General features: G+C 32.8%; 1 protein-coding gene and 1 pseudogene across 6 annotated transcripts in view; both read right to left on the reverse strand.

Moving 5' to 3' along the window:
- Window positions 1–12,042, reverse strand: part of TBC1D5 (TBC1 domain family member 5) — a 536,635-nt gene that overhangs the window by 306,120 nt on the left and 218,473 nt on the right. The gene's annotated exons all lie outside the window — the stretch shown is intronic.
- Window positions 1–12,042, reverse strand: part of LOC116869801 — a 54,826-nt pseudogene that overhangs the window by 40,170 nt on the left and 2,614 nt on the right.

Below are 12,042 nucleotides of genomic sequence, written 5' to 3' on the forward strand. Positions count from 1 at the left end.
GTAAGTCCAAACCTATAAATAACGACTTTAAATGTAAGTGGACTAAATTCCTGAATCAAAAGATACAGAGCAGATTAATGGATAAAAAAAGAAGACCCAACTACATGATGCCTACAAGAAACTCACTTCAGTTTTAAGGACAGACAAAGACTAAAAATGAAGGGATGGAAAAGGTATTTCATGGAAATAGAAACCAAAGAAAAGCCAGAGTAGCTATACTTGTATTAGATAAAATAGACATTAAGCCAAAGATGGTAATGAGATAAAAAAGGGTCATTATATAATGATAATGAGGGCATTCCAACAAGACAGTATAATATTTGTAAGTACTTATGCACCTAACAAAGGAATACCTAAATATACAAGGCAAATATTAATAGGCCTTCAGGGAGAAATAGAAAACAATGCAATATTACTAGAAAAATTTTATACCCTACTTACATCAATGGATAGATAATCCAGACAGAAAATCACTTTTTAAAAACCGACTTTAAACAATGTGTTAGACCAAATATACTTAATGAATATATACACAACATTTCATCCAAGATCAGTAGAATAAATATTCTTCTCAAGCACACATAATCATTCCCCAGGATAGATCCTATGTTAGGCCACAAAACAGGTCAATAAAATTTGAGAAGACTGAAATCATTTCAAGCATCTTTTCCAAACATAATGATTAAAACAAGAAATCAGTCATGAGAAGAAAAAAATAAAATTCACAATTTGTGAAGATTAAATAATATGCCACTAAACAGTAAATGGGTCAAAGCAGAAACCAAAAGACAAATCACAGAATATCTTTAATCAAATGAAAATGGAAGTACAACATCCTAAATAAAACTTATGGGATGCAGCAAAAGCCACTGTGCAAGAGATTTATAGCAATAAACATCTATGTCAAGAAAAAGTAATTCAAACAACCTAACATGACACCTCAGAGTACTACAACAAGAACAGCTAGTCAAAATTAGTAAAAGAAAGGTAACAACAAAGCTCAGAGTGAAAATAAAGTAAATGGAGACTTAAATGACAATTGAGTAGATAAATGAAAGTAAGAGCTGGTTTTTTGAAAATTTAAACAAAATAGACAAACTTTTCTTAGTAGGAAATATAGGACTCAAATAAATAAAATAAAAAATGAAAAAGGAACATTAGAACAGATACTACATGAACATAAATGATCAAAAAAGACCACTAAGAAAAATTATATACTGACAAACTGGATAACCTACAACAAATCTTTGTGTGTCCTTAAAACTGAAGTGAGTTTCTTATAGGCATCATGTAGTTGGGTCTTCTTTTTTTATCCATTCATCTGCTCTGTATCTTTTGATTTAGTAATTTATAAATTCCTAGAAACATACAACCTGCCAAGACTAAATCATGAAGAAATAGAAAATCTTAAAAGACCAATTACTAATGAGACCGAATCAGTAATCAAAAAGCTCCTGAGAGAAGAGAAATATACAGGACTAGATGGCTTCACTGGTGAACTCTACCAAACATCTGAAGAATTACTGCCAATCTTTCTCAAACTCCTCTCCAAAAAAACAGGTATGGGAACACTTTGAAATTTATTTTTATGAGGCCAGCATTGTCCTGATACCAAAACCTGATACCACAATCAGGATACTGTAAGAAAAGAAAATTAGAGACCAATATCCCTGATGAACATAGATGCAAAAAGCCTTAACAAAATATTAGCAAACTGAATGCAACAATGCATCATATACTATGGTAACTATACCATGGTAAGGATGGTTCAACATACGCACATCAATGTGATAAACCACATTAATAAAGGATAAAAATCATAATCACTCAAAAGTTGTGAAAAAAAATTTGACAAAATTCTACATCCATTTATGATAAAAACTCTCAAGAAAATGCATCTAGAGGAAATGTATTTCATCATAATAAAGACCATATATGACAGGCCCACAACTACCATCACACTCAATGATGAAAAGCTGAAATCATTTCCTTTAAGATCATGAATAGGACAAGAATGCTCAATCTTGCCACTTTCCTTTTTCTTTTTGATGGACCTGACTGCTTATAATTTGGTAATTTTTCAGGGTTGTTTTTGCAGTGAACAAACAAGAGGAATGAAGTAGGATTCCTCATATATAAAAAAAAATCAATCTTATCATTTTTATTTGACATAATACTGAAAAGACCTGTCTAGAACAATTAGACAAGAGAAAAAAATAAAAGGCATAAACATCCAAAAGGAAGACAAAAAACTATCGATTTGTGTAAGTCTGATAGCACATTTAGAAAACTCTAAAGACTCCACCAAAAAACTGTTAGAACAAATAAATTCAGTAAAGTTTTAAAACACAAAAGCAAATGCAAAAAGAAGTTGTATTTGTATACACTAACAATGAACTATCAGAAAGAGAAATTAAGAAAACAATTCCATTTACAGTTGCACCAAAAAGAATACCTAGGATTAATTTCAACAAGGAGGTGAACGATCTGTACATTAAAAATCATAAGACATTGATTAAAGAAACTGAAGACAAAAAATACAAATAAATGGAAAGTTATTTCATGCTCATGGATTGAAAGAATTGCTATTGTTCAAATGTTTGCACCACCCAAAACAATTTACAGATTCAATGAAATCCCTAGATAAAGTTCAATGGCAAGGATACGAAATAAACGAACCCTTATGCATTGTTAGTTGGAATGTTAAATTATGTGGCCACTATGGAAACAGTAGGTAATTTCCTTAAAAAATTAAAAATAGAACTACCCACAGGACCCAGCAATTTCACTTCTAGTTATTTAGCTGAAGGAAACAGAAACACTAACTCCAAAAGATACTATGCACTCTCATATTCCTTGCAGTCAATACACTGAATCAACCTGTGTGTCCACTGATGGATAAATGGGTAAAGAAAATGTGGTACACACACAAAGACACACAGGAAAATTATTCAGCCATATAAAACAAAGAAATCTTGCCATTTTCAACAATACAGATGGACACTGAGGGCATTACAATAAGTGAACTAAGTCAGGTAAAGACAAATACCATAGGATCTCACTTTTATGTAGAATTTAAAAAGAGCTCATACTCGTAGCAGCAATGTCCACAATAGCCCAAGTGTGGAAGGAGCCAAGATGTCCTTCAACAGATGAATGGATAAAGAAGACATGATATATATATATGATATATATATATATATCTATATATCATATATATATATGATACATATATTTTTATATATATCATATATATATAAACGGAATATTACTCAGCCATCAAAAAGGATGCGTACCTACCATTTACATAGGCATGGATGGAATTGGAAGGTTTTACACTAAGTGAAATAAGTCAGTCAGAGAAAGACAATTATCATACGGTTTCACTCATATGTGGAATATAATAAATAGTGCAGAGAATCATAGGGGACGGATGGGGAAAACAAAATGGGAAGAAATCAAAGAGGGAGACAAACCAGAGACTCTTGATCTGGGGAAACAAACTGAGGGTTGTGGGAAGGGAGGTGGGGGGGGTTGGGTTAACTGGGTGATGAGCATTAAGGAAGGCACATGATATAATGAGCACTAGGTATGATATAAAGACTGATGAATAACTGACCTCTACCTCAGAAACTAGTAACACATTATATGTTAACTGAATTTAAATTTTTAAAGAGTCTACAGCTAAAAATAAAGATAAGATTTTAACATAATTCATGTTGTATGTAATATCTTTTTTATCTGATAATTCCAGAAATATAGTAAAATACTATTTTTGCTTAAGTGTTTTCCACTGGTTACCACATTTTTGAACTTTCTTACTTCTATTATTTTTCAGTCAATTGTCTTAGATATTCAGTTGGTTCTTTCGTGCTTTTTGGCATTATCAAATGGTTTCACTAGTGTTTTTGTTCTAGGTCTGTGAGGTGTAATGTTAGGCTGTTTGAGTTCTTTACTTTTTCTTAGCATAGATGTTTATTATATTTAAGAAATAGTGCAGAGGATCATGGGGAAGGGAGAGAAAAGTGAATGGGAAGAAATCAGAGAGGGAGACAAACTCTCAGTTTATTTCCTTTGACTGATTTTTGTTAACATAAAATACATTTTTATCATAATTGTTTATGTAACAAACTGATAGCATTAACATCCGATTATTCCCCTATCTAAATACATGCCTTTTGTGACATGGTTTTCCAACTACTTCTGTCAAGAAGTAAGTGGCATCATGAATTTTCCAATCCATGAACATGAAATTCTCTACCTTTATTTGTATCTTCCTTAGGGTAATGTTTTGTAGTTTTCAGAATAATACCTCCGTTTCTTTTGTCAAATGTATTCCTAAGTACTTAGTTCTTTTTAATGCTGCTGTGAATAGAAATTTTGCCTTAAAATTATTATTGGATTGTCCACTACAGCATACAGAAACAATTTTGCAATCACTTCATTCTGGCTGGCTTTGTTACTTGCTTTGGCTAACAAAAAATGGTAGCTGTGACAAAGGGCCAGTACCAAGCCTACTTCATGTGGAACCCTGAGCTTCTGTTTATCTTCCTGGAATGCGGACACCATCATGTAAACAAGCAATAGCTAGCTTGCTGAAGGCTGAAACCTGTGACTGAGTCACTCCATCACTTCACTCAACAGTCAGCTAACTGCCAGACACACAAGTAAGACAATCTTAGACCACCTATCCCCTAGACACATAATCAAGCTCAGCCCAAAACAAAAGAATTACCCAGCTTTCTCATTAGCAACAATAAAAAAAAATGCCTACTGTTTTATAAAACTAAGTTAAGAGATAGCTTATTGTGCAGCAAAAACTGAGAACCTATTTATGAATAACAAGAAATATTATTGCCTGGCACACACCAAACATATAATTAACCAACACAGTTCATTTCATTATTGAGCACAGATATATACCATTTGAAAACATATTCAATCTATAAAATATATCAAAGTGTATTTCAAGAAACTTTCTAGAAAATAATGCTTAAACTGCAAGTTTTGTGATACATTTTTACTCAAAACTATTTTGTACAGAAAATAGAAAAAAATGTTTGAATTTTAAAAAAAGGAAAAGCTAATCTTTATAGAATATGTCTCAAATTATGCCTCAAACCTTTTTGAAGGAAGATATGCAAATTAAAAAAATAAAAATACATATATATGAACATAAATACATGAATCAAAAAATAAAAATACATGTATATATGTACATACATACATGAATTAAAAAAATAAAAATTTATCACTAAGAAACATTTCAGAAAAATTAACAATGCCACTCTCCCTCAGAAGGATAATGCTGTATAAGTATACTGCAATCCTTTAAAAAAGTATTACATTAAGGGGCGCCTGAGTGGCTCAGCTGGGTAGGCATCCAACTCTTGGTTTCAGCTCAGGTCATGATCTCGGCATTGTGATACTCAGCGTGGAGTCCACTTGGGATTCTCTCCCTTTCTCTCTCCTTCCCCCCTCAGCCCCTCTCCTATCTAAAGTAAATGAATAAAATATATTTTTTTAAAAAGTACTAGATTAAAATATTTCAATATTGCTATTTATAGATTGAGTGATTCATCTTTATCACTTAAGACACAAAGTAAATGATCCTTAAATAAACTCCTTGTATTTGGAAGAGGTTTACTCTTGAAAACAATGATCAAAAACCTAAACATGAGTAATGCATTTTGATGTTTAATCATATACATTAAAAGCAATGTTTAAATGTTTCTTTAATAGATACCTTTAAGACATTTTTTAAAAAAAACTTCTTAAAGTCATTTTTGTTTAAAAAATAATTTAAAATGATTAATAACGGCATTGTAGCTAAAAAGGTAAACACAAAGACATTTATTAGCAAAGAAATAGGGAAAAATTTAAACAACCCTGCAACACTTTCGTGTATGCAATTCATCAAGAAATGTTTTAAAGAACAAAACAAATGTTGGCTCATTCTGGAGCTTCTTTGTCATCATTAATGTATTCAGGTTTTCACAGCTGAACTGCTATACTTTGAAAAGATTTTCATGAAAGGAAACTCATATTCAATGTTTAAACAAAGCTGTCAGGTTACCAAGATTAAAATTAGTTTGAGTGTCCAGAAAATCTTTTCTTAAAAAAAAAAAAAAAATGGTGGTCTTTATTTGCAAACAAAATACAAGAAGCTTTTGTTTAACCATGTGTATTTATTTTGGGGGGAAAATAAAGTGAAAGAACAATTTTAAAGTAAGACTATTCTGTTTCATTACTAGTTCTATTTCTCAAATTGATACAAATGATCTCCTTCTGTTTCTGTCTATCTGCTTGCCTTGTCAGTACAACTAATTGTCAGGATTGGGGAGATCTCTTATATCTAAACAGAAGATGTGCAGTTTGTAACCTGCTTAATTTGCCTTATGTCCTACATGCCCTCAGTATGGTGTTCATTAAAGTCTCAGCTGTTTTGTTTGTAGCAGTGGTAGCCCAAACATAGGCTTATTTTTCTTTGTTAAAAGGCCAGATTGTGCATAAATATAACCCTAATCTGTGTGTCTGGGTCTGTGTGTATGTGTGTCTGCGGGTGTGTTTTAATGGCAAGAAATTATGAAGCATGTAAACACTTCTTGGTTTTCCCATCACTCAAGCCAGGTATCTGAAATCAGTCCCTTGCCTAAATGTTCATTAAGAACAGCACCTCTCAGTCTTGGGAAAAAGGTTTAACATGAGAGCCATCTATAAAACCAGATAAACTCCAATGGCAAGTTGGTATAAATAAATTCTATAAGTTGCAAATAAAAACCATTCTTAAGGGTTCTCATCCCTCCCCTGTAAAATTTTCCTGGCCTAACTGCTTCCATGCATTTGATTATATAGAAGGTTTAAATGAAACCTACTTGTATTTGCCTTGGAAATAATATGGCTCAAAATCATATGGCTTGAACAAATACTCAAAATTTTATATTTAACCAGTCCATCCACAACTAGAATTTCTGTTCAAATCTGATGTTTGTAAGTAGATTACTATTACCCTAAGTTTTTAAATACAGCCTCCCTGATATGTATATAATTAATTTCAAAACTCATATATGAATTGTATAGTTAACAGTGTTCACATGTATCAAATTAATCACATTCTGAAATCATTAAAAGTAGAAGGTATAAAAATGTGTCAAATATTTAATTACTGCACTTTTGTGTGAAGTTTGATTAACAAGACAAAAAATTTATTTTTAACTTGTTACTCAGTTACTTGTGATGTTAATTTTAACATGCAATTAATTATATGTACATAAAGGGCTATTAAAGTATTAAGCCTGACAGCTGCAAAAAATAATTTAACCTCCAAAATGACTAAAAATTAAATACTGTCTATAGGTCATTTTGGCCTATACAATATACTTTTTAAAATAAAATTACATTAATTATTAAATACAACTACCCAGATATGATGATTTTAAGAAAACATTCATAACTGTGTCTTCAAAAGCTCTTCTCAAAAATAATCAGACAACTGACTGAAGAAAATGGTATTAGACAAAGATACTGGAAATAACTGAGAAAGTATCAAAGATCCCCACCGGACTTGTCTTTTCATTCCTAGGGTTAATTTGTGATTCATTCATACTTTACGTACTTACAAAGGTGCTTTCACATAGAAAAAGAAAAAGATTTTTACCCTAGTGCTGATCTTTTGTCATTAATCCATCAAGATTTAAGGAAAAGAGAGAGTCTGTACTAGGACACTAAAGATGAAGCATCATATCTGAAGAGTAGCTGCACATAAGAAAATTACAGGATGGAAATCAAGTTCAGTGATAAAAAGCTGGCCAAAGTTAAGACCACTTCCTTGAGAGGAAGTGAGGCTACAGAGATTTCATATTTTATCCTTAAGGACATGAACAGAAGGACTTTTCAACACAATATGGTACACAATATTCTTTCTCAGTATGAAACCTGTCACACCCCTAATGTCATAATTTGGAGATAATCATAAGACCTGATCAAAGGATAACAAAAGTTAAAGTTTATGATATTGTGAGTGGAACTACAACTTCAAGAACAAATTTATCAGAAACTCAATAGCTGAGAGAAAGTCTCTCATTCCTGGTTGGGTAATAACTGTTCTTACTCCAAGTACCTTGGGGAGCCCTTTATAACTAGAATAACAGGTATAATCAGGCATATAACCGGCCATAGTCCAAACCAGTCTTTCCCAGAGTGATTTCACAGTAGAAGATGGGTCCCTGTACTCATACAGAGAAGGGAGAAGAATAAGGTACCAACATTAACCCAACTTGACTCTTCCTAAAATCAAAGCAAATAATATATCCAATTCTTTACATGTGTACAGAGAGCCTGGACAACACTAAGTTACTTAATAGAAATATAATTGACATAAAAATTGGAAATTATATTAGAGTATATAACTTTAACACTGAGAAAATTTAAAGTACAATGCTACTATCCCTACCATCTTCCAATAGTTAAGAAAAATAAAGCAAATTGAATTTAGGATTTACGAAGTTGGTTCTGGTGCTGAAATAAGAAACAGGGCTTGTTTGTTTAAGTATTGTGAAGGTTGTGATTCTTCTATATGTGTCTGAAAACATAACTGGCAGTTTTTCTGCTGTCTTTCTACATTCAATTACTTTTAAAAGATAAGATTTTAAAAATTATTGTAAAAGCCTCTTCAGAGTATATCAGTAAGAGTGACTCTGAAAAATGGCTGAGCAGGAACTCCAGGGCTCCATTCCTCCACAAAAACAACTAATAAGCTGACAAAAACTACCAAGAATCACTTTTGCAGAACTCTAAAATTTAGTCAAAAACTTAACAACAAACAGGAAAGATTAATGAAGACAGAAGCTGCTGCTTTGTAGTAACGTGGTACAGGGTGCTAATGCCAGAGTGAGCTATACACACTTTGTTCTGAAGGAAAAGTGGTTGAGTGTTTTACCTGTCTGGCAGCTCCCTAAAGGAACAGGGCAAGTACTCGCCTTTGTTTCTTCCAATTTCAAGTGTTCCCAGAGCTGGGGCACATTCTCTGGTGGCATTTGCTAAAAGCAGTGAACGTCAAAAAGTATTGGCCACAGCAGACTAGGTCAAGAAATAAGTTAGGACAAGCAACAGAGAAACCAATAGCCTAGGTAGGAAAGGGCTGGGAAAGGAGACATATGGGGGAATATGGACTTTCAAAATCTCCCATGTACCTGAGGGAATCAAGAGGGCCATATGCATACTCGGAAAAAAGACTGAAGAGACTCAAAACTGTCATCTCTGGCTGAGCTTTATTCTCCAAGTAAAGGCAAAGTTGTGAACAGCCTGGCTAAGCAATGAAGGATGCCTACCTTGACAAAAGCCAGTATACAGTCTTATTTTGGCTCCAGGTATTCAAGGATAATTTGTCAAAAATTAGTTGAGCTCTAAGCTAATATAACACAGACTTCATAATTATACACACAAAGAATACAGACTTTACAGAAATAGTTTGTAAAAGTCATTAAAACAACAACCTGCAACTACAGAAACAGTAAACCCCAAGGAGGAGGTTGCCACACTATGATATTCAAAATAATCCAGTTTTCAAAGAAAGTTAAGAAGCATACAAATAAACAATAAAGTATGGCCCATTCATAAGGGAAAAAATTATCAGAAAATGTCCCTGAGGAAGCCCAAGCATTACACGTGCTAGACAAAGATTTCAAATCAACTGTAATAAATACGTTCAAACAGCTAAAGGAAAACTGCACAGAAGTAAAGGACACCAGGAGAACAACGTCGCAACAGAGAATATTAATAAAAAGATCGACATTAGAAACAGAAACAAAATAGTAAATCTGGAGCTGAAAAGTAGAGCAGGCAAATTTAAAATTCACTGGAGGGGATTAACAGCATATTTCAGCAGGCAGAAGAAGAATCAGGAAACTTGAATTTAAATCAATTAAGTATTTAGTCTCAGGGTCAGAAAGAAAAAATAATGGAGGAGAGATAAAATAGAGAGTAGAAAAACAATAAAGAGAATCAGTGAACCCAAAAGTTGGTTCTTTGAACAGATAAAATATTTGACAAATTTTTAGCTAGACTGATACAGAAAAATACTAAAAAATGAGAAATGAAAGTGGAGACTCTACTACAGACCTTATAGAAAAAAGAAGATTATAAAGATACTATGAACAAATGTATACCTACACGTTTGTAGGTGTTGTTAGGTGTTAGGAGGTGAACAGATTCCTAAACACACAAAAACTGACTCAAGAAAGAGGAAATCTGAATAGACTTGCAAAGAAGCACAGAGATTGGATCAGTAATCAAAACACTCCCCCAAGGACCAGGACCAGATGGCGTCATTGGTAGTGCTACCAAATATTAATAATAATTAACACTAATCCTTCTCAAACTCTTTCAAAAACTAGAAAGGAGAGTGCATTTACCTATGTGGCCAGCATTACCCTGATACCAAATAAGAAAAAGATATTTTAAGAAAACTACAGACCAGTATCCCTAATATATAAATATAATGAATAGAAATATAAAAATCATCAACAAGGGCACCTGGGTGGCTCAGCTGGTTAAGCAGCTGACTCTTGATTTCAGCTCAGGTCACGATCTCAGGGTTGTGAGATGGAGCCTTGCATCAGGCTAACATGCTGGGCATGGAAGCTGCTTAAGATTCTCTCTCCTCTCCCTACTCCAACCTTAAAAAAATCCTAAACAAAATACAAACAAATCAAATTCAACAGCATTTTAGGAGTATTATATATCATAACCAAGTGGAATTTATCCCTGGAACACAAAACTGGTTCAGTTTAGAAACATCAGTCAACGTAGTACATAACATTAGTAACATGAAGGAAAAAATGACATGATCATCTCAATTAATGCATAAAAAGCATCTGACAAATTCCAATGTCCTTTCCAGAAAAAAACACTCATCAAACTAGGAATCAAAGGAAACATCTTCAACATGAAAAAAAGGCTTTTATGAAAAATTCACAACTAACATTAATCAATGATGAAAGCCTGAAAGATTTCTCCCCAAATCCAAACAAAACACCACTTCTACTCAACATCATACTAAAAATTCTAGCCAGAGTAATTAGGCAAGAAAAAGGAAAGGCATCCAAATCAAAAAAGAAGTAAAATGATTTCTATTAAATGGTGACATGATCTTATACAGAGAAAATACTAAAGACCACATACACACACACACACACATACACACACAGCTTATAAATGAATGCAGCAAAGTTGCAGGATAAAAGATCAGTGTGCAAAAATCAGTGTATTTCGTTAACTAACATAACTGGCATGATGAATGAAGAAAAAGTTATGGTACACTTGAAAAAGAAAAAGCAATGAACAAGGAAAGCTAAAATTTTTTTAATTAATTTTTAATTAATTTTTAATTTTTAATTAATAAACTTTATTTTTAGAGCTATTTTAGGTTTTAAAAAAAATGGAACAGAACGTAATAGTGCTTTCATATAGTCCTCACCCTCACATACGTAGTGTCCTCTAGTATTCACATCTTGCATTAGTACAGTACATTTGTTACACTGATGCATCATCGATACTGATAATTATTAACTATAGTCCATAATTTACATTAGGGTTTACTCTGTGTTGTACACTCAATAGGTTTTAATGAATATATAATGACTTGCACCCACCATTACAGTATCACATGAAATAGTGTCACTGCCCTAAGATCCTATGTGCTCCACCTACATATCCTTCCATCCATCCCTCCCTACCTCATCCCACCCCTAATGACCACTACTGGTCTTTTTAATGTCTCCAGAGTTTTGGTTTTACAGAATACTGTGTTATTGGAATTATGTATATAGGCTTTTCAGATTGACTTCATTCATGTAGCAATATGCATCTATGATTCCTCCTGGTCTTTCTATGGCTTAATAGGTCATTTATTTTTTATCACTGAATAATAATTATACTCCATACACATACCACAATTTATCCATTTGATTACTGATAGGCATCTTGGTAGCTTCCAAGTTTTAGCAGTTATGAATAAAAATGCTATGAATACTGTACAGGTTT

The sequence above is a fragment of the Lontra canadensis genome, unplaced genomic scaffold (assembly GCF_010015895.1).
Source record: "Lontra canadensis isolate GAN:19392208 unplaced genomic scaffold, GSC_riverotter_1.0 scaffold20, whole genome shotgun sequence".
Taxonomy (NCBI): domain Eukaryota; kingdom Metazoa; phylum Chordata; class Mammalia; order Carnivora; family Mustelidae; genus Lontra; species Lontra canadensis.